Raw genomic sequence first — 23,953 nt, forward strand, 5'->3', positions numbered from 1 at the left:
ATACTCCCTCTTTCTCTTGCCGCACAATCATGTATTGCTCATCTATCATTGTTTGTTGGGAGCCAGTGTGGCGTCCTTTCCGCTGACTTTGAGAGACCACTTCATCTTATTTGTTTGTTCCCTGACACAGGCATGATGCACTCGACCGGGTGGGCCATTTAGAAGCTGGGTAGCATTCAAGATGGATTGCTTTATCATGCAACGCTACCATGTGCAGTGGTTTTGTAAAAGAATCGTTTACAGAGGTTATTTGTCACAAATAAACTATTACTATCACTGACAGTTAGTTGACTTAATTGATTAGCTACTGCATGGAAACCAGAGTACCGAGCTACAATAATGGAGGATGTGGACTTCTTGTAGTGCAACCTGAGATGACATTCTCAACATTCTATACTGAACTATTCGAATACAGTCTTCTCACATAGACCAGAAAACAAACTATTCTCTTTGATAGGTATTTTGCAATTTCAATTTCTATCTTTCTATATTGATAGTATTATTGAATATAAAGTCAGCCTACGTCCACTGTGTGGACACATCTCTTCACCTCATGAGAGATGAGAAAACAAGATGACTGCACTTGAAAGCAAGCAGACCACAAAAGCTAGAAGAAGTTCATACTCTGTAAACATAAAAGTCCCTACAACCAGAACATGAGCATACAAGAAGAAACCTATGGGAGTCGTTGCTCATGGCACACTGTAAATGTCATGAATATTTAGAGTTGAGCAAGCAGGCCAGTACACAAGTGGTGGGCGGACTGCGATTGGAGGGCTACATAGCAGTAAACCTCAGGTGGAATGGAGAGAACATGATTTCTCTAGATATGAGGTGACATTTATTGGAGAATATCTTCCATCATGGGAACCTTCAATTAGATGCAAGTCACTCGGTCTAATCTATTTACCTTCTGTCCTCTTCCAACATCGATCCATCCTGCAGAGCAGACTCGGAACAGATACAGCAGAAAGAGAGGAGGAACATTTCAAAATGGTCAACAATGCTATTTTCCAGGGTGCTTTCACATGAAGAGATACAGTATACTATAAATATAACTTACCTGTCTGGACACATCATCAATCTATTGTCATAATCCATTAATGTATCAATGAAACAATAGCTTCAAGAAAAGCACTGAAGGCATTTCAATCCATTGAGTCTTATGCAGAATGGGTTTTGATATTCTAGACTTTGACTTTGTGACTTGCAACATTATTAATTAACCACAACACTTTGTGATTGCATCTTCAGTAGCAAAGATAATTTGCAGAGACTTTCGCAGAATCTAAAGGTTCTTTAAAATTGAATGACCAAGCATGAAGCCTGCAACTTTTAACCCACATACACATGGGTTTCAATGTAATGTTTTATTTTTTAATTCCATTCACTTTGTCTTCAGGTTCCTTTCAGGTGAATCTTTGTGAAGGTTTCTGTATCTGTCCTATGCTTTTTACCTTTCTCTGATGATATTTACTGCTGCTGCTGGAACATGAGGTTTTGTATTTTTATCCCAGATGGCCATGGTTTGTTTCTCTCCACTGCCAAAAGAGTTGCTTCTCCGGAGGACAGGCTGAATAGGCGGAGTCTGTCTTAATCAAAACAGCAGCTCTTTGCCAGCCCTGTCTGCTCCTCTGAAGAATATAATGGGATGAAAGCCACTGTAGGTGACCAGATGAATCCAGCTTCAACCCCAGCTACTATGCCTTTCTTAGGGTGTTGAAAATGCAGTTGGTCTCGGTAGGTTACACTGTAATGGGAATTGTCAAAAGAACAGTGTTGAAAATGACACAGCACACACAGAAAATAAGCATAAGAATATAAAAGTTAATTCAGATAAAACAATACTTAACCAAAACAATGCTGAGAGAGTCTGGCTATAAAAACGCAATCATACAGTTTATTATTAGTGTAAAGACATTTTAATCAAACTGTGTTCAATTGGAATTGTCATTATTACACTTACATAGATTTAGGAATCTGACAACTCTATGACAGCATATGTGGTAACACTTTATAATAAGTCAAAGCTTTATGGCATTTAAAAAGTGTTAACTAATAGTTAGTTAATCCTTTATAAAACATTTTGAAACATTAACAATACATTATTAAATAGTTAATAAGCTTATTATTAAACACTATGTTGATCATTAATAAACACTGTGAAAAATTATGGATTTTATTCATAATACAATTAATAAGGTGTTTGATAACTGCATTATCATACTTTATAGACAGCTTGTTAATATAGTTGCAAACCAGTAGTTTAAAAGGTGTTAATGGTACATGAGTTGGTATAGAAAGCATTAGCAAATGGTGAACAAACCATTTACAAACAAATCGTTTTAACAAATCGAGGCGACAAAGCGTTTGTAAGGTAATGAGACCTACGGTCTCGGTTACCAAATGTTTTAACAAATCTCTGCTTTCAAAGGCGTTTGCAGACCTGTCGAGGAGTAAACATTTGCGGTTTATTACAGCCATTTTTTGAAAATAAAATACAGCTTTGGGTAAACAACTTTTATACCAATTCTACTGTATTGCTTCTTAATGGAAATACATTACTATTTTATTAACCAGGTAAATGAATAAACAGCTATTTCTTTAAAAAAAAAACACATCTATAGTCTTTCTATAAATGTTTAATAAGGCATAGATAGTTCACACTTAAGATTAAGTTACGCAAAAGCCTTAACTAACAGTTAGTAAATGCTTTATTAACTTGCATTACTAATCAGATTTTGCATCCTTAGTAAGTCTTTATAAAATAGTTGTTAAGATATCTGCTAAGTATTAGTGTACATCATGTATTCGACTTGGCGTACATTAATTAAAGACAAAAGTAAATATGTTGTTAGTTATTTACTCATGCTTTGTAAAGGTAATGTAAATGGTGTGTTCACCATTTGCTAATTCTTTCTATACCAGCTCATGTACCACTAACACCTCTTAAACTACTGGTTTGCAGCTATATTAACAAGCTGTCTATAAAGTATGATAATGCAGTTATCAAACACCTTATGAATTGTATTATGAATAAAATCCATAATTTTTAACAGTGTTTATTAATGATCAACATAGTGTTTAATAATAAGCTTATTAACTATTTAATAGTGTATTGTTAATGTTTCAAAATGTTTTATAAAAGATTAACTAACTATTAGTTAACACTTTGTAAATGCCAAAAAGCGTTGACTTATTATAAAGTGTTACCGCGTATGTTTATAATGAGGAAACATAGTCAACTTAGTCATTTTCAGCAAGTAATTACAATTAGAATACAGGATGCTTCTTTGACCACAGAGATACAGACAATGTTGTTGTCAATCTCTTTGAGAGGTGAGAAAATAGAGGCTGTTCTTTTGGCAGGCAGTCACCCAACTTGAGGAGGTTATGTTCAGGCAACTGGCATATGAAAGTCTGTCATCCGTTTTATTTGATTAGTGTAATTGCCGTAATGTTCACGCAAGTGAAGTATTCCACTTAAATATCAACTCAGACCCTCTAGACTTGTTGGGTTGCACTCATCTCCCCAAACATGCAACTCTCAATTGAATGAGGACCCTCTGCATAGACCTCATCACTTATACCATGCGACGAAAATGAAGATACCAATGTACAAACTACTCCACACTACAATACCAGTTCACCTTTAATGTTTTCTAATTGCTAACCCTATCTCATTACAAACCACAATCTACTTACATCCTTTTAACAACACCAACATTTTATGCAAGAGAGGAACTATGAGAGAAAAACACATTCTGACATTCACCCATATTGAAACAGGGCAGAAGTAATTTAATGTCCTAGAAGTAACAGTGTCAAGCCATAATAGTAAAATACTATAATTTGTAGGTTAACGAATAATCCCCACATACTATGTAACCAAAATGACCAAAACGAAATAGGTTTGTATTTGTAATGTCTCTATAACTGGTATGAAGGTACCTTTTGGACCATAATGCATTATGAAATGCTTGATGTCTAATGTCATCTTACCATTCCCTCTGGCAGCAGTGCACAGTTCCCAAGGAGTTCACATTGTCTGTTGACATTTCCCTGGTTTGTCCTACAATGCCTTTTCCACCTCAGGAAAAACACGATACACTGACGTTATCAAGTGGTTGCCCGGGCGATAACATTTGGACTCAGCTGTGATGAAGATGAAAAGAGTAAAACCAAAGCATGAATATGGTGGACTCAAGGCGTAATCATTTGAGCTAGTTCTGGTTCAGTGTTTATGTTGTGCTACATGAAGAATTGAGTCACTAATGACCAAAGATGATATTTACTGTAAATTTTTTAGGGGAAAATTGTGGGAGAGAGGAGAGATAGAGGAAGAAATAAAACAACACAGACACAGAGAGCGAGATAGAGAGGAATGACAGATTCTTTCAGCTATTTAATGGGGTCAAGCCCAAAAATATTTCATTTTCCCTTCAGTCCATATCACCAATTTAACCCTATCTAGCCGGCCCATTCAAATATGGGTCGAAAAAGACCCATAAGACCCGCCTTAATATCTTTGCCGTCCAATCACCGATTTTATTTCTGAAAACTGCCAGATACTCATGACAAGTTAAGCTCAAAGTACATATCATTGGTTAAGGGGTTACTGGGAGGGGAAAATAAATGTATCGTCTGCAACGGCAGCCATTGTTTTTCGAGGCGGAGCCAGAGCGGAGACCATGGGAGATTGCCTACAGTGTTAGATTTACAGCTTCGAATTGAAATCTGAGACGATATTCTGAGTAAAGACAAGTTTATTAATATGTGTTGTCAATATTGTCAATTAAAAGTCTAAACTTTTTACATACGAAGAATTTGTTTGTGGGAGTGATGCGAGTTTTTTCCAGAAAAAAACTCGCGTTCTGCCGTGTCCGGCAGGACAGGCAGTAATGACGTTAGTAGCACTGTTTAGCCTCGATTTGAGCAGATTTCTAAAAAACTTAGAAAAACAACATTAACTAGCTAGATTATATAAACTGTAAGCTAAATGTACATGCCTTGTTTGGCCAATTCGGTCGATTGTGGAAGAAACTCCAACGTTTTTTAGTTATCGAGAGGAGTATCCAGCCATAGCGCTAGCTACTTTTGGGGCAGAGAAATGTAGGTTTCCCCCATGTTTCCACGTGTTTCCATGTAGTCACTAGAATGGTCATAACTTTTAATCAAAATATGATATTTCTAATCTGTCTTCTGTTCCACATTGCCCACAGATGTGTGGATATTCCACCTGCTCAAAGTTTTCCTCCATCTTGTAATTAAAGTGGTTAAAAATGAAGTTGTCTGATGAGGTATGGTGGATGGAGAAGTTTTTGTAAAAAATGGCTGCCTGAAATCACCTTGATAAAATATGATTTGCCTTAAGTAATCATATATTTATTCACATCATAAAAATCCCCTAGTTCTGTTCTTCAATATGGTGTCAACAGTTAAGGTGTATGATTTAATATGAAAATTCATAAAATTTGCATATTAATATGAATATCATATTTCAACAGCATATGGAATGTTTGGAATGTTGGCTTAGGCAGCATCATCTCAGACAGTCCATTAGCAGTGATGAAAAAAATACCCTACAATTGGAGTGGCAAAATAGCCATGTGAATATTGTTTATTGCTGCAAAACGTTTGTCCCAAAATGGATCCCAAAAGGTTTCTGTAAAAGCCACACAATCGTTATCTTATGTATTTTCAATAGTCTTGTATTTTTAACTGCACTGTCTCTTCAGGTGGTCGGTGTGTTCACCTGAGTTTGGGTGGTAGTGAATATTTTTGGCAAATTAATGATTTGGTAACGGGTACCAGTTTGATGTTCTTGTTTCTTAAGTTGAAGAATAGATGTTATAACTCATTTCCTTCAACTGGAACTGAATTATTTGTTGTTATGTTCAGTCCCTTCGCGTCTAGGACTGTCTGCATAGGCCATAGTCGCTATAGTTTAGATAGGCTACATTATGCATTTCGTAGTGCATTCAGTACGATTCATTATGACTCAACATTCTTCTCCTGTCAGAAAGTACTTGATAAAGCATACTGCCATGTACACTGTAGATAGACAACATTTCCAGTGTTGCTAGCTGTTGTTAATCTGTTAGCAGTTAACAGTTGCAAACAGATGTGGAGTGAAATACAAAAAAGGTTTAGCAAGTCTGTCAGATTATGTTGTTTGGCACATGATGTACTTTGAGATACCTCTAAATTTGAATTATTTAAGTCTAGTTTCAGTAAACTATCTTTAAATGTAGGCTTAGCATTATTTTACATGAGAAAGGTTAAATCACAAGCATGAAATTCCCTATTTTGAATATGCCAACACATCTATTTTTCATGTGGCTTAAACACCTGTCTGTGTAGAATCCTCTCAAAGGTACATCCACAACTGGCCTCTGGGAAAGGGGCAAAAGAAATGTCTGCGAATAAAAGAAACAGGTAACCATGAGGATCCCTTGCATGTAACCATTTTGTCTGCCTCATGTGCGTCCTGTGGTAGAAGGGTACTGGTGACCTTGATGAAAAGGAAATTATTTTAGAAAGGGAGTGAGGTGGGATTTTTTTGGGGGGGTGTTCTCAGAGGGAGGTGAGGGATTGATGCCAGCTCTCTGCTGTGGACTGTCAGACTGTTATCAATGCGATTGAGCTCCAACTGTGGGGGAGAAGGAAAGAAAGGGGAGGGGGAAGGCACACAGAGAGAGACGAGAGACAGTGACTGAATAACCATGCCAGAACAGAAGGATGAATGGAGGGAGTGAATGAGAAAATGAGTGAGGGGAGGATGAAGGAGAGGCAGCTAAAGGAGACAGCAGAGCTTGGGGTCGAGGGATGTTGTTTGTCCCCTTGCTGGCTGTCAACCCACAGTAATGAAGTTAAATGAGGGCGACGGGTCCGTGGAGGGACGTGGAGAGGGGTTATCACCGGTGGGTAGAAGAGGGGAAGAAAGGAAAAAGGAAGAGGAGGACTACAGGTGATTGACAGAGGAAAGGATGCACAGCGGCTGGCTCAGTCAATCAATAGCTCCTTTTCTCTAGATCTAGGGGGAGTTCAGACTCCCCCCCATCTCTGCCTCGATTGCTGACCTGATAGGGGCTCCACTATGTGTCTGCATGTGTCATCGAGCTGAAAGGAAAAGTCACCTTCTCCTGTTGCTTAATGGGATTCTTTAACAATGAGGAGATCTGGGACTTACAAAAGAGCTCTCACTTTTTATTCTTTAATGGAGGCTGTCTATGTGCTGGGATCGAGGTGGGTTCACAGTCATGAAGGACATTAGATCTGTATTCTCACCTAACTTTGAGACACAGCTGGCTCATGGAGGCAAAAATTACCAAAAGCTCTGAGACTTTCTTTTGCCTATATTTTTGAATGTGTGGATGTGACTTTGTGACACTTTTGATAACAGAATATCTGTTATCTTTCCCATAAACTATATTCCTTTCATTGTCTGCTAACCTCAATGTTTAGAGACAGAAACAAAGCTTCATGTTAAGGACCAACTTCACCCTGCTCTACACAACTGACCCTTGCCCCAGGCTTAGTCTGTGAGCAGAGGTGAGGGTTCACACTGTCTGTACAATCTCATCTGAACCTGCTGGGCACCAAGTACCAGACAAACATCAAATTAAGCTTCTGTTCAAATTGGCTACCAGGGTCACACATACTGCTTCTCTGCCGTAGGTTTCATTCCAATTAACAGAAGAACAGATTAGATTTGCCACGTTGAGTTGGTGTAAATCAGAGCCAGCAGGTATCTGAGTGAAAAAGGCATTCTCAGCCTCATCTTCTAGAACACACAAAAACCATTTGCCTTCATCTTTCATCAGATCAAATATTTGGCTGTAAAGATGATATGTACTTGGCAGGAAATGTATTCCACACACCCTATTGTATTTTGTTTTACTTAATTTTACTGTGATCAGGATTAACCAAGTACTATAGCAGCAACATTAAATTAGTGATGTTCTACAGCTATTCAGCTCATTTATAATTGTGCAATTATGTTCAATGTCCCCATCTCACTATTGCACTTACGGATGTCAATAAATGTGATCTAACATGTGACCTTCAATGACTAGTCATGTTCTGGAACAAGAAGTGTTAACTGAGTAGGTTTGCTTTATATTTAGGCTTAAAAACATTGGGTTGGCTCAAACACAAACTTAATGTGAAAAGTCACCTGTGAGTTGTGATTTACTGTAACAGTCACCTTGGGCCTAAACTCAGGTCACTGTGTCAATAACAACCATACATCCAGTCCAACCTCCTGTTAATCAACAGCTAATATTGCAAAATTGCTACTTGTCATTTATTATTGCATTAAGTTGACAGTTTTTCAACTACATTCTTTTGATCGTGTGTTCCTTTTCTGGTTGATGTAGACAACAATCCACTAGCCAATACAGATATTAATTGAAGTCTATTGAATTTTAGTTGAGAACAGTGTGCCATTTGCTAAAACGGCAAGGTCAAAAACAACAGGCGGATGATTTGAGCCAAATAACAAATAGTCAAACTATGAAAAAGACCATTATAATGCTCTCCTGACAAAGAAACAAAATAGTACCTTTAACAAATAACAAACATCTGCCATTTTGTTGAGTTTGTGCCTTTGTTGTTTTTATACTCTTTAATCTACCATGCATCCCATTTTGTCTCGCTTCAAGTGTTCCATTAGCTTTATTGCTAATTATATATTTCATTATGGACATTACTGAATACAATTTCAATCTGCTTGTGATACCTGGCATCCAAAATAGTTAATTAAGTTCATAAATGGCAAAACAGAAATAAATAAATAAATCCAAATTAGCATACAGTAATTAAATGTCACTCTTAGTTATTCAGACTTTTGAATAAATGAGTGGACACTACTATATGCAAAATGGGTGATCCATAATAAAATAAAAAAATACATTGTACACTCACACGCACAAACACTGTGAGAAAAAACATCTACAAACACTAAACTTGGGTGATCACTCTGCCAATCTCAACTCTCATGATTTTGCTGATATGTCATAGCATACAATTAAACATCACAGGCATATCTGACAAGCCAGTGATGTCCAAAATGCCAAAAACATGACTTTTCAGGAAAACGGTCATCAGATAGATTAAAAGGGCGTGTTGGCTTCAAGCACAAACAGTATGAGGATATAAACAATGACAGAACCACTGGAATGACATTTACATTTAGTCATTTAGCAGACGCTCTTATCCAGAGCGACTTACAGTAAGTACAGGGACATTCCCCCGAGGCAAGTAGGGTGAAGTGCCTTGCCCAAGGACACAACGTCAGTTGGCATGACCGGGAATCGAACTGGCAACCTTCGGATTACTAGCCCGATTCCCTCACCGCTCAGCCACCTGACTCCCCCTGTAGAAATGCTGAAGAAATGTTGTTGTTGCTTTTGTATTATATTCAATGTATTGTAGTCACATTAACATGTATTGACACCAAGTAAAACATACATATCTAAAAGCTCCAAATACTTACAACAATAACATTGGCCTTGTGTCTTTAAATACCAAGCTACCAGGGAGTCAGGTGGCTGAGCGGTGAGGGAAGCGGGCTAGTAATCAGAAGGTTGCAAGTTCGACTCCCGGCCGTGCCAAATGACGTTGTGTCCTTGGGCAAGGCACTTCACCCTACTTGTCTCGGGAGAATGTCCCTGTACTTACTGTAAGTCGCTCTGGATAAGAGCGTCTGCTAAATGACTAAATGTAAATGTAGAGCAAAGAAGAAAGGGGCGTTTCCCTTACCTAGCAGCCTGCCTGCTTTTCAAGCACCTTTACAGTGCATAAATATCGCCCCTGAAGATCACACAGCGTAGGGCACAGCTCCATCACAGAGCTTTTGGTGAGGAGACAAATTTAAGAGACAAAGGCAGACGGGAAGACCTGGAGTAAAGCTTTTTGCCGGCTAATGAGGATAGAGAAAAGTATGGGCCATTTCTTCTTCTCCTCAGCTTCTTGAGAAGTCTGGACAGAGACGATAAAGAGAGAGACAAAATTGCAGTCTTTATACTGTGGAAGTGTTACTGCCTTAAGTAGAAAGATAGGAGTTCTAGAAATAGCAAAGGCCATCAAGCCCTAATGAACGGATGTGCCTCAGTCCTTTCATTTCTCCAATCTGATTTACCTAATTTTCACTTTTAGAAATACCTGGTTCTTTTTCATCACTCTCATTCACTCATTCCCTTTTGTTCACAATTTTATATCACAGGCTGGCCTGTTTCTCCATACTCATATTACAGACTAAAACGCTATGAATGAGAAAAGAGATCAATTGGGAAAATTAAATAATACATACTGTAGATAAGGCAAACTGTTCCTGGAGTGTACTCATCAAAGCAAGGCTTTTCTGATTTCAGAGGAAGAGTTATAGAGGCTGTATGCATTCTGGGGTAGACTACCCACACCTATCCAAACTTCATTGTCAAATAAAAAACGTTTTATGAATAGCTAAACTTCCTTTTATATTTTGAAACAGGCAGAATACTTCATCAGCTTGAAAGAAATCTGTTGATTGTATAATGTACCACTGTGCTGTTGGTTATTTCTACATTCATAATACATAAAACAAAGAGCATACCTTAAGTCATAAAATAATTTCATTTGAGTAACAGATTGTGTGAAATTGTGGTTCCCGGGTTACAAAAACCAGCTGCAGGTTTAACTGACCACTTTTCACCATCAAAACAAAAGCAGGCAACAAAATGGAGTAAACAAAATCATAACAGGGAACATTGAAGGTAATAAACATGAAATTCACTTTCATCTCTCACCTCCCGCTGTCGGGTTAATGACAAGAGGATGAGGTTTTATTTAATCTAGAACTCCTCCGCTCTTACCCTCTTGTTTAACCCCGTACCAAGCCATCCACAGGTTCTGTCTTGTCATCCTCAATTAGATGCAGGCACATTGAACCTGTGCTACACTAAACAAGAGTTAGGCCAACATTACCCATGGGTCAAACCACATTAAGCTCCAACACCCATATCGTCATGGCTAAGGAGGCACACAGCTCAGCGAGATGTCAGAACAAGACAAGCTAGATTTCCCTCAAACTCCCACGCTATTTCTTGCCTATTTTAACAGTCTAAAAGCTTTGCCTCAAATCAAATTTTAGACGATATAACAGTATTGCTAAATTAAAAAGGGATGTGATGCTTGATTCAGTTAGGAACATTGTCCTATACTCAGTCTTTAAGAGAAAAATATAGCTGGAGTTGTACATGTTGTCCATCCCATGTGTCATTACTACTTACTACTACTACATTACTACTTACTACTACTACATTACTACTTACTACTACTACATTACTACTTACTACTACTACATTACTACTTACTACTACTACATTACTACTTACTACTACTACATTACTATTATGTGTATTATATTTGACCATTCCATAATCAAACCATTTTCGTCAGAAGACTAAGGTATTGGTGTACGTTGTTTATTGTTTAATAGATCTATGTAAACATTCATCTTTTGTTGGAAAGCTCCCAGCCCAAGAATGTAGTTATTTTACATTATAGAGCAATGGGAGGGAGCTCCATAAAATCCATAATTCAATACCCACCAACCAAATGTTGAGGCAGGGCTACTGGAGTCAACAACATCAAACACAATTAGATAAACTAGTAGAGGAAATTGAAGTGACTGCAGCATGGTGGTATGTAAGGATTTCTGGTCCTTTAAATATACCCCACAGCACACATTACCTCCATCAGGTAATGTGTGCATGTTTGTTACAATGCTTTCCCCAACAACTACTGTCATACTAACAAAAGTCACACCAAATACACCCATTTCCTAATGTGTGCAATTTAGTGAGGGTTAGTTTTTGTTGCTTCTCCTAACTTGATAGTTAAAGAAAGAAAAGATTCAACATGGCTGAGGACATGGACTACTTAATACTATTACACATGACAAGTTTCCAAACAAAAAACACACAGACCATTAACTACACAAGATCCATAGTTTAGTTAATGTTTCCTTAGTCTACACATGCATTTCCTGTGTTGGGTTCACAGTAAAGAATGGGCAGAGATTAAGGACTGACTGTTTCATTTACCTGCAGTATTCTGGTGTACTGAGGGACAACAACAAAAAACAGTAACCAAGACGATTATGGAGAATTTTAATGTATGCCAGTGGCGATTTTTGACTCAAGCACCCCTAAATTTCATCTCAGCACCCCTAAAAATTAAAAAAATAAAAAAATAAAAATTATTATTGTTTATTATCATTTGATGCTGGTAGTTCATGAAGAAAGGGACATCAGAGGCAGAGTGGGGAGAGGTTTACAGACCCATCTTACATCATCTAGTAGAAATAATTTTAATACAATATAAAAAATGATGTTTATTGGATGTGTGTTAGCTTTACAGTAAGTGATGCTTTTGACTTTTGATTTTTAAAGTAGTTCAACACAGGTAATCCCATTTGTTAAAAACTTTTTTATGATGTATGCTATACAAAAACATTATTTATGGTTAAAAGACCATGACATTGTTTACAAGAGCACAGATTCTACATACTAGATCTAGCCTTTGCTCTCAAAGTGCACCAGATTCATGCGTTTAACTTAAAAATGTAATAAAGACCCTAGAGAACCTAGGGTTCGCTGTATCCTTCTCACCTTTTTTACCCCTGACCTGTTTGCATGCCTGTTATTAGCAAGGGGGTTTAGCACTTTTGCAAGGCACTGAACACCACTAAAGATCTGATCCTAGAATCGCCCCTGATGTATGCTGTAGTGTAGATAATTTCTGTCAGGCTGTCAAGCCTTTGCCTCTGACAAACAAAAATAATACAAAATGAGCTACAAACAGTCACTTTGTTTTCAGTCTCGGGCTATACACTGCTTTTATGTATACGTACAAACAGATTTGATGTAAAGGGTAAAAAGAAAATCCTTTGAATGTTTCGATTGATTTCAATTTTTTTTACTTGTCCCTCTGAGAAAAACATCATACAGTTTCACAAAATGTCATGAGAAGTGGGGAAATGTAAAGCAATAGCATACAACAACATTCATAATATAATTCACAATTTGAGTCATCTTTACATATAAAAAATTATTATTATTATTTCTTCCAGAAATAACCTTCTATGCGAGCATTTCACATATGTGGATGTGAGAGTAGTATGAATGTGTGTGAACGTCGTCATTATTTCCTAATGGCCCCTCATAGCCTTATACCTTCCCCTCTAGCTGTGCCAAATCATGCAAACACTGGGTTACACTGTAGAGAAAGATTAACAATTATCTATCTAACCAAGTTATCCTTGGTCTGGATGCCTGGAGGGTATAGCAGGCAGGGCAGAGCACAGAGCGAAGGGATTGGTTGAAACGTTTTCATCATCCAACAATTTGAGGTTAACAGCAGGTTGCAAGCCTTGCTTATCAGATGACTGAGATCGATGGAAGAGCAGCTAGTGACAACAGACACACCTGCTTTCCTCTCACTGGCCTCCATAACAGAACGTAGGTCTGGACATCGGGGACTACCTGCGATAGAAAATCATTAACCAACATTGTCCGATGTTATCAGGAATCTATCTTCCTGTTCCAAATAGTGTTGGCAGGATAATAGTGCAAAAATTTCTTCTGGACCATCATATTCCAGTTCCAGTTTCAATCATTTGATTATCTATCATTTTTAATTGCAGGATCTGTTCAAAGGCTGCGGTAGCCTACTTTTTCTATGTTTGTTTCGTACCACAAACTAACTCATGTCCGAAATTATTAAGATATGATAATCAAACTTCAAAGTTCTCTGATAGTGGAAGTAAATTACTGGCCCTAATGTCTGAGATTCGTAGGATCCACTTGTAGGCCAACTGTAGCATTGAGACAGCTAAGCCACTAAAGAGACGACTGCTGGTACTGCATCTGTGGAAAAGGTCACTGGGGAGTATTTTAGCTGTGGGATGTCTTAAAGGTTACCTCCATCGTGCTCCATCAAATATTAACCGTACCAGACCTCCCAATGAGACCCCCTGCAGAAAAACAAGACCACTTAGTAAAGCAGGTGTCCTAAGATGCCATAATGCAAGACTGTTGTTATCGCAGTTTAAAACTTCTCTTAAACCTACCTAGACTAGTAGCCGAAGCTTCTGTAAACGTGCACTATTGTTAAGCAGTGTGTCATTGTGGTCTTTTCACAACCAAACATTTGACAGGATTTCTTTAAAAGGTCACAGGCAGGTGCAAGGTGACTTTTTGCCCTTACGTTTCGAGTGGTTGCCATTACCTAATCGATCCAGTTACGTCGCTTGGGGAAACGTAAAGGTTATGGGAATGCTGGTTATCTTTGGGCTGCTCTGTCTTATTACCTGTGAAACTCAGTCCAAGGTATGATAATGGGTAGTTTTAAAGGAGCCCAAACCCACATTTAGCTGTGAAAAGGCTCATGATCACTGTGTCCTCTTTAAGGAGTTTTGGCAAAGGTGAAGAATTTTCTCAATAATTAAAAAGGTTCCACTTTAAGAGGATATTTGTATTTATTTAATAGAAGATCAAACTGCGAATGCATTGTTTTGCTGGTAAATCAGAGAGACCATTGCTTACAGTATTAATCGGTATGAACAATACAAATGACGGGTAATGGGTAATGGTCGGGTAATGTTGGCCAGATGTTTGGCCATTGGCCATTTGCAAGGAAAAAAGCTATGTTGGTCTGACTGATAAACAGTGTGTGTGTCCTGATAACCATTCATATTTTATCAAACTAATTCGTCCCACTTCATCCTCTAACTGCTTGTTTCATCGCTGAAATAATGTCCATGCAATGTCCTGTCATCCGCTTACCATGACTGTGGATTAAACCACAAATCTCGTATTCAGACTGGAATGCAAATCAAGAAAACATAAAGCCAGCGTCTGCCGCTTTCTAAACACTGCAGTCCATTTTAAGCCAATGCTTACCCTTAGGGGGCAATCTGTTAATTTTGTTGTTGAATTTATGCAACCATTTAATACTATACAGGCCTTGGACCCTTTTTGTCAACACACCTCATTGAACATTAAGTGTCCCTTCTCAGATCCTGCTACTGCCCCTGTCTATTTCCAACTTTGGTTTCTAATAAATGGTGATAGTTTTGTACCCTAAAAGGTTTAGTTACGTGCCTACCATATCTGTCATTATACTGCAACAAACAAACGTAATTCACTGTCATTTGCAACTTTCCCTCAATATCTCTCATGCTTTTGTACTTGTTTACATTATGCTGCTGTAATGGGCACCATGTCTATACAAAGTGATTCATGACTGAAAAGTTGATTTAAATGCACCAATTGGAAGAAAATGAGGCCTACTGACAAATGCCTGAGAGAAAGCTCTTTTCATTTCTGTCTGTGCATAAAACTTGAATTTCATTTAGTAGAGTAGTGCTCTCTATATGCACTGTCCCAGCACCAAAACTCCATATGGGGTCACAGTTGACAATGAAAAGTGCACACAATCCATATTTTCTCTGCACAATGGGACTGGGCCTAATGCCTGAGACTGGGTCTGAAATCTCAAGTCGGCATCAGGCTGCAGAAAAACAAAACAGGGAATAGCATCAGTGCTGTCTGAATGGTTATATAAGGCAGTTAATTTGCCTGAAACATTTCTTTATTTTCTACAGTTCATGTTTTTGTATCTAATCTTAACATACTGTGTTTCTGAGCTTAGACATACTGCAGAACTGAAAGCACAGTAGATAGTCCAAATGAGCACTGACGTGAGGAACCAACAAAATCAACACGTCCCACCTAAAAAGAAGAAATACAGACTGTTTGAGATGTACGGTGGGCATGCCTGGTATCTTGCTTGAGAAGATGAATCAGAGATGGAAAGAGAGAAAGCGAAAGAGGGAGAAGGGCAGGAGGAGTTTTGTGGCTGTTCATTTAGCTTACATTGGATATCAATTTGGGAGTATGTTCGCGTCCAGCTTCCGAGGAGTGCATCAATGTATTGATGTATGAGTTAGACTGAAATTGCATCATGGGAAAAGGGGGCTTCGTTCTGTTTACACGAGGATCAATAACTGTTTCAAAGCTAAATGGTGAGAAATGTCCAGGTCACATTGAAAGATGGGACTGGGGTGGAGGTGTTGATGCTTGTGAGTATCAGACATTGGGTGAGATAGTAAGACAGAAGGTGAAAAGGCGTATGTAGCAAAATCTCCTTGCATTTTCTTTTGGGCTTTGCACTTGTGTACACTGTCGGATTGCTTTCAGAACAGGTAATCCTGGTGTAAGAAACAAATTAAGTGTTGCTATGGATTTTGAACAAAACTAAATCTAAGACTCTTTCAGTCATATATTGAGGTGGTACTCTAATGATCCTTGACAATATTGTTAAAATTCAAGTTTCCATCCATACTTGACACCATGAAGTTACTGAAGGTCAAGTTTTTCAAGTATACCTACTATGTGTTCAACCCTATAATTTGTTTAGAGCAAAAGGTAAAAAGGAAGGTCATGAAGATTTGGGATGAAAATGTTTAAGTATTGCATTTTGATTCTTCTATATTTTTGGTGAGTTGGAAGAATCGCTTAAAGAAATTGCATGCAAATGGAGAATCTTATCTAATGATTTCCACAGCTGTAGATGAAATATTAAACAGAGCCTAGGGCACAGTAGCTATCTGATTCTCAATAAAAACCACTTGAACAATTTTAAGTGAAGTTAATTGCATTGCAAAAGAAAGAGGGATGGAAAAAGAGCAAGAAAAAGTGATGAAGATAAAAGTAAGGAAAGGTCATATATTATGCCATTGATGATACACAGACGTACTTGATGGTTTATTGCAATCAGCTGCATAGCATTTATTATAAAGGGTTGAAAATGTTATATTACCTACATAATACAGTTGACAAAATATATTGTCACCTTATCTATTTAATATAGATTAATGTTAATGTTGGTACATTAAAATTGACTGTCCAAGATGTTAGTAGACATATGGTTCGTGAGGACCAGTCTGAAGAATACACAGGCCTGAATCTGCTAAACAAGAGTAAATCTTTTTTTAGTTTTGCAGTCAGAAGAATACTGCACCGTGCTCTCTAGAAAGAGAAAAAAAGGAACGAAAGCCTGCTGTTGTACAGATACATTTTCTATCGGCCCAGAATGGAATAGGTACATTTACACAGCTTGCAGAAATTTAATCTAGCCTTGACCTTAAAAAGATGTAGTTCATGTTGGCCCCCGGTGATTCTGATACCAGCCTGATACTAGATAAAGCCCTGAAGCAGGGCTGAGCATCCCGATCAGCGTTTACAGTAAACTCAATTCTAAGCCCTCTCCGTATGGTCTTGACAATGTGAAGGGAGGGATTGGTTCACTTTCTATCTCAATACTTTCTCTCAGGCGCATGCAATGCTTAAGACATGTTAATAGAATGGAGCAGATAGGCTGGAGTGTGGGAATTATAAAATGCTGAGCCATCGTCTTCTTCATGGCATCCTTGAGGCAGGCTTTTTGGACCGTAACACATTGACTTCCTTCCCTGAGGGCAAAACAGAAGAGTAGATGGGAATGCTAATCATCTGAAAGATGAGACTTGCCACATTAATGCACAGATTGAGCATCAATCTGGCACCGCATGGCTGGGGTGGAGAGGCGAGGGTGCCACGTGGCTGCCTTGGCATGCTGCAAGCATCTGGCACTGGTGTGGGAAAAGCGCACCCCCGCCAGATTCAGTTTATCTCACCACCCAGCATACTGCAAGACAATGGGGTCTGAAAATCTAGTTACATCCTCTCCCTCGCTGTCTGCTGCTGGAGGTCTACATTTGTTTTGTGTACGGGGAGGGCCAGGCTTGGTGGTAATCTCATTGCGCCTGTGGCAGCATTATGCTAGGCTGGGTGGTCACAGGGAGGAGAGGAACATCGCAGGTGATAACAAATTAGCGGGTTTTTGAGGAAATGAGAGGCCAGTCCCTCTCGCACAGCTTTCACCGAGCCACACTTGAGTTGATCGATTGAGACGTCCATCCTCTGGGGTGCAATCACTTCCTAAATGCTGGCCCTCCGACTGCAATCGGAGTCTGAAATTGTAATTGTTCTTGAGCTTAGGGGTTCTCCTTTAGAATAATGATTGTAATTAGTTAGCTGAGGCCTCAGATATTAGTGAAGGTTAGAGGAGATATATCCATGGCCTTAACTGACCAAAGATTGTTATAATTCAGGTAATGCGTTATAAATAGGTTGATGCGATCTGATTGTTTGTAAATTAATTATTGTTGCGCTGCATGAGGCAAGAGAACACAAGGGAAGGAACAACATGTTTTTACATTTCAATCTGTTTGTCTCTGTCCATTTACGGGACCAGGCTAGCCTATGTTTATTTTCAATGAAAGACAATAATAAGGAGCTATAATAATATAATAATAACTATAATTATAATAAGGAGCTACATCCAGGTACAGTATGAGTCCTTCTCAATTGATATCCTTGTTAAATCAAAATAATTACATAAACATGCATACATGCACACATACAAAACACAAATACTACACACTGTACACAAATCAATGCCTCCTTATTCTCCCTTGGGTCTGTTTTCTTCCCACCGCAACAAAACTCATTACTGGAGCTTACTTTGAGGCACTGTGTACAAACTCCAAATATTTCCCTACAGTTACCAAACTGTGCATGTATTAAATAATTCTCCAATATTTCTGTTTACTTTTAACTAAATGAAATCACTTTGCTATTTTTGCTGTGCAGAATTGTTTCTTCTTCTTTACAATTGGTAAAACAGTGGGTGTTTTATGATGGCAGAGCTTAAGTTTCGAGCTTTAAAAAAAAAAGGCCACAAGGCCAGACAGGAGCACAAGGATTAGGCTGGAAGCTGTCATATGGGCAAGCATGTTGCCAGGCTCCTCATTAGCCAAATTCTACATAAGAGACCAACAATCTGGTTTCCATTTCCCCCTGCGTGAAGGAACCAGGCTCCACACATGATTGGGCATAGATTTGCCACTTGGTAACCAGAGCCAAAATCAACCACATGGAGAGACATGTTCAGGGATTCACAAGCCAAACACAAGAAACCACACCGTAAACTGTTAAAAGCGAAATACTGTAGGCTTCTGAGCTTAGTATTCATAGTAATCACTGGCAATTTATTTGAACTATATACAGTACAAATCTCACCTGCTAATCTACCAAATAGCTTTGACCACAGGTTGTCCAATAATACCTAACTGCCATCAAAAAGCCGAAAGAGAGGAAAAGAAACCAACTGTGCAGAGAATAAACATCCGGAAGCAGAATCCTCCAGCATCCAAACCAGCTGCCAAGGATTAACAAGGCCTGTCCAATGCCAAACTGAGACTCCAACCAAGAGGACAGGCCTTCTAGTGGGATTAGAGACATTACATGCTGATCCAAGTCCTGTCAGAAAGGGTGTGATGTACAACAGTCTCCAGCAGAGGGGGATGTAATTAAAATTCAAAGACAGGAAGGGCTGCAGGGCTCAAAGGCTATAAACTAACCGGTCCTGCTCTGTGCTGCTGTGCTAGTTGACCCAGAGGGAGAAAAGTAGCTATAACATTTGAGAACCAGTGAATATATTGCAACAGCAGGACTTGATAAGACTGTCACCTGCAATATAAGACATAATAAAAACTAATTAATGCTCATACAAACAAGTGACAAAGGGAAGGACAAATGAGACACGAGGGGAGAAACATAATGAATGCCGATTGTTCTATACAGGTGTACTGCATGATACAATTAAACGATTTACACCACACCATTCACTATGATGTTTTTTACTTTATGTTGTCTCTAGTTTGAATACAGTTGATGTAAACAACTGTGCTCTGAATGGATACACCATGATGGGTCCTTTGACATAGTAAAAAAAAAAAATGCATTTCCATGTTTCCAGACCTGATGATAGTATGAATGTCAATGAGACCTCTTTCACCTCAGAGTCAATAGGACAATATTATGTCCTATCGTGTTAGTGGGATTACATCATTATTTTAATGACAAAATGACTGATAATATATTATAACTTTTAGTAAAAACTTATGTTAACTTGATTGGTTATCATCCAAACAAACAAACAAAAAATCCTCTGAGACAATGTCTGCTGATAAATGTCTGTAATATGCTACTCTGCACTTATTTTACATGGATTGGTTTTGGGCCCAAGGTAAAACATAAGCAGACTTCTACTTTTTGTATATGTCTTGGAAAGTTGTGAAGAGGAGATGATTATGGTTTAACCAAGGAAAAATTCCAACAGTACCAAAGAGGGGTCTTCTCTTTTGAATTCCCTCCGCACAGTGTCAAAGAGACTGTCAATATGATTTTATGTAGGTTAGCAGTATAGGTAATTTTGCCCTGAAGGACCTAATTACCTACCAAGTGGCAGCCATGACTGATAACACTGACATATATATATCATCCATATAACACATGGATGATGGAAAAATCACAATGGTGTGTGTGTGTGTGTCTATTCAGTGCATGTGTGTGCGTGCACATGTATACACAGGGAGGGACAAATCAGTATACAAACCACATTAGAGCTGTCACAAGCCTGACAGAAATTGGATTAGTGTCACCCATGATAAGGCAAGGGGCAGAAAAGGAAAGATGGAAAATTGGAAAAGAGGAAATGGCTACTTTCCTCTCCCCTTGCAATAATTTCATTTCATATTCAAGGCACTGAATGCATAAATGTACCATTATAGAGCCTTGCAAAGTTAATGGAATATTGTTATGCAGATGGTGGAATTTTTTCTTACTTTCTTTTTATAGCAGTCTGTTTTTCCCCTTCATTTTACAATTGCCTTTGTTAGGATTTAACAAAAAAAGGTACACCTCCAAGAGGCCTGTAGTACTACTGCAGACTACTGAAAAGCCCTTGGGGGAGAGACTGAATGAGAACTGTGATTTGTCCAACACTATTATCTCTACCACACTGGGGCACATAGAAATCAATGCAAAGGAGTAACAGACCGCCCAGCAGTATGGTTTTAAACTGTGTCAGAAGATTCAATTAGACTAATGCAGTCAGCAATGGAAGATATGGCTAGGCCTGTGAGTTTTAATACGGCCCCTCCACAATAACCTGGCCAGATATCAGTCTAACAATTATGTGGTGGTGAATGGAAGGGTGAATGAGTTGGAATGTCAGAGTATGGGAGCGGGAGTGAGCTGGTAACCGAAGGGACTGAAAACGAGCTGAACAAATGTATATGGATGTGTAAATGATTGGGGATTGGATTTAGAAGGAATGATAGAGATAGAGAAACAAACAGAGTAATAAATTAGGCCAAAGAAAGAAAAGTGGAAGAATGCAAAGGGACAAAAAGAAATAAAGAGAGATTTAAAGTGGTGAGAGCTAGCCCCTCTGCCAGGATCCACAATGAGTCACCCTCCCGTTGTTAGCATTCACCTAACGTAGCACAACCCCAGCTACTGCTGTGTGTACAGTAAAAACCAATAAGAGGGTGGTATCATGGGATTACAGGAGAGAAATATGGCACATTGTTGTGCAGGGAATGCGCTGAAGGTGGAGACAGAGATATAGGAAGGCTGTAGACAGATAGACTCCTATTAGGTATTCAAGCACAGGGATGCAAAAGTAAAAGCACATCCAGAGCCGGAGATTTCCATTTGCTGTATCCAGTGAATCATCCATATATAGCAGCTATTCAGGGGTAAACAGGAATATATGCATTCAGCAGCTAACATGTTCCTAGTTTGGCAAGGTCGAATGTTTACAATACTTGTTGTGTCCCAGTCCCACCTTCAGTACAATACATGACAGTCAGTGTAAATATCCACATGCAGTCTGTGGCCCCTATTCAGATGCTGTAGATGAACACATGCAAAGCCATCTTTCAGTCTACATTTTATGCTGGTGCTGAATGTGGTATGCATGATCTCCTGCACTGTCACCAGTACTCTCTACAGATCAAATCATTCACAAGCTAAGCCTGATAACTCCCTTGAAAGATAACAAGTGAGGAATAGACAGGGAAAGGGTAGAAAAGTGTGTGTGTGTGTATGTTTCTTGCCTAGTGGGGGGTCAGACCAAGAGAGTGTACATCAAAGGATATGCAACCGCGATGTTGCTGTACACTAGCTTTCAAATGGGGGGCTTCACAACAATCTAAAGTAGACCTAGTAAAGGATGAGATGTATCTGGACTTAAAGCTGGATAAGATGAGTAATTTCCCCTGCAATAAAAATGCCCAAGGCATCAATCTGAAGAGAAGCGGTTGGCACCATCAGCACCTGGTTATCTTCCCTCCATTTCCAAGCTAAGAGCCAGCCATGGACCTCCTGGGTTGCTGCCACACCGTACAAGAAGCCATTAAATAAGGCTGGAACACCTGGACAGAGAACCTGGGGAACAGGCAAAGTATGTGTGGAAGGACCCCCCACTTATCTAACTAGTTACTTTTGGTGAAAACACACATACTTTTATTAATTGCGGTGTACAAGGTCATGGGAAAAGGATCATTTGTGGTTGGACGTAAAACTTTATTGCTCAAAACACAATATATGCAAGCCTCAATTTGGCACAGTCTCTATGATAACAAATATGGGACTAAAAGGTTTAGCGGGAGTAAATTCTACACAGAAAATATACAGTAGGATCAAATTGCAAAGTTGTCATTACACATACAGTGTGGACAGAGCTTGCAGGTGGAAGCAATCTATTTTCTTTGGCTTTCAATCTATCTCACCTTACCTTGAGCCAACTTTCCATCTTGTGGTGCAAGTGATGTAACAGTGTCCTCCAGTGGAAATCAGAGGAATAAATTAATATGGACCACAGGTTCTACCTGGTCACTGTGCCTGGTGAGGCCTGCTTTACTGCTTTGTGATTTCTGGTTCAAATAAGTGAATGAATATTTAAGTCAAAGTCACTTTGGTCCAAAAAGCCAGATTTTTGGGAATGCATATACTATTCCTTCATGTACTTTGTGTCATTATTTTCATGTCATTGGCATGTGCTTATTTCTTCTTATTAATGCAAAACATGTAGGATGCAGAAAAACATATTAACTCTATAATAGAACACTTAATTTGTTTATAAATGTATTCTGCGCTGTCGAAACACAAAGAAAATGTTATCTGTTAGGACACATCCAACCGTTCACTTGAATATGCTGCTTATCTAAAGGAATATTCAAATCTAGGTCTGTTACATTAAGTTCCTATTGGCCTCACTAAGAAATATTATTATGCAATGCATGCCGATAATATAATACTTTTCTTAATTGAAGTCAATGTGTGGAAATAAATATAGATGTAAAATGTATAGTTGTAACACATATAGTACAGTAACAGAATTATAACAGGGAAATTCCCTCACAAGAGATCCGCTTGAATCGACCAACACACCTTTCTATTGGCATACATAACTTACATTTACATTTATTCATTTAGCAGACAGTTTTATCCAAAGCGCCTTACAAGAAAGAGCTTTACAAAAAGAGCATAGGTAAATGATCATAAACAACGAGATAGCCCCAAAAACATTGCGGGTAGCCAAAACATGAAGCATGCAGTGTGAAAAGCAAATAAGTGCCAATGGGTAGAACCAGAAGAGCATGTAGTTAAACAAATTACAATAAACAACATTATCCTCGAAAGTGATAGAGTGTACCTGGAGGAAAGAAACTTGCTCACATACATGATAATAGCCTGCTAAGTCTTTCTGTACAGTTTGTTTGACTAGTGTTGTACATTCATCACCACCCCTCTTTCTTTGATTACCTGCCAGAAACATGCCTTGGCACTGCTATTTTAACCCAGGCCACCTATTGACCTGACAGAGGAGTGTCAGGAGAGGCTGGGTGTCACAAGCAGGTGTTGGCTTTCAGCAGGGACCAGAATTGTTTGTGGCGTAGGCTGGAACAGTTGGACTCCTGGATTACACGGCATAGACGCACTGCAGGTAA

This window comes from Osmerus mordax, chromosome 6 (genome assembly GCF_038355195.1).
Source record: "Osmerus mordax isolate fOsmMor3 chromosome 6, fOsmMor3.pri, whole genome shotgun sequence".
Classification (NCBI taxonomy): domain Eukaryota; kingdom Metazoa; phylum Chordata; class Actinopteri; order Osmeriformes; family Osmeridae; genus Osmerus; species Osmerus mordax.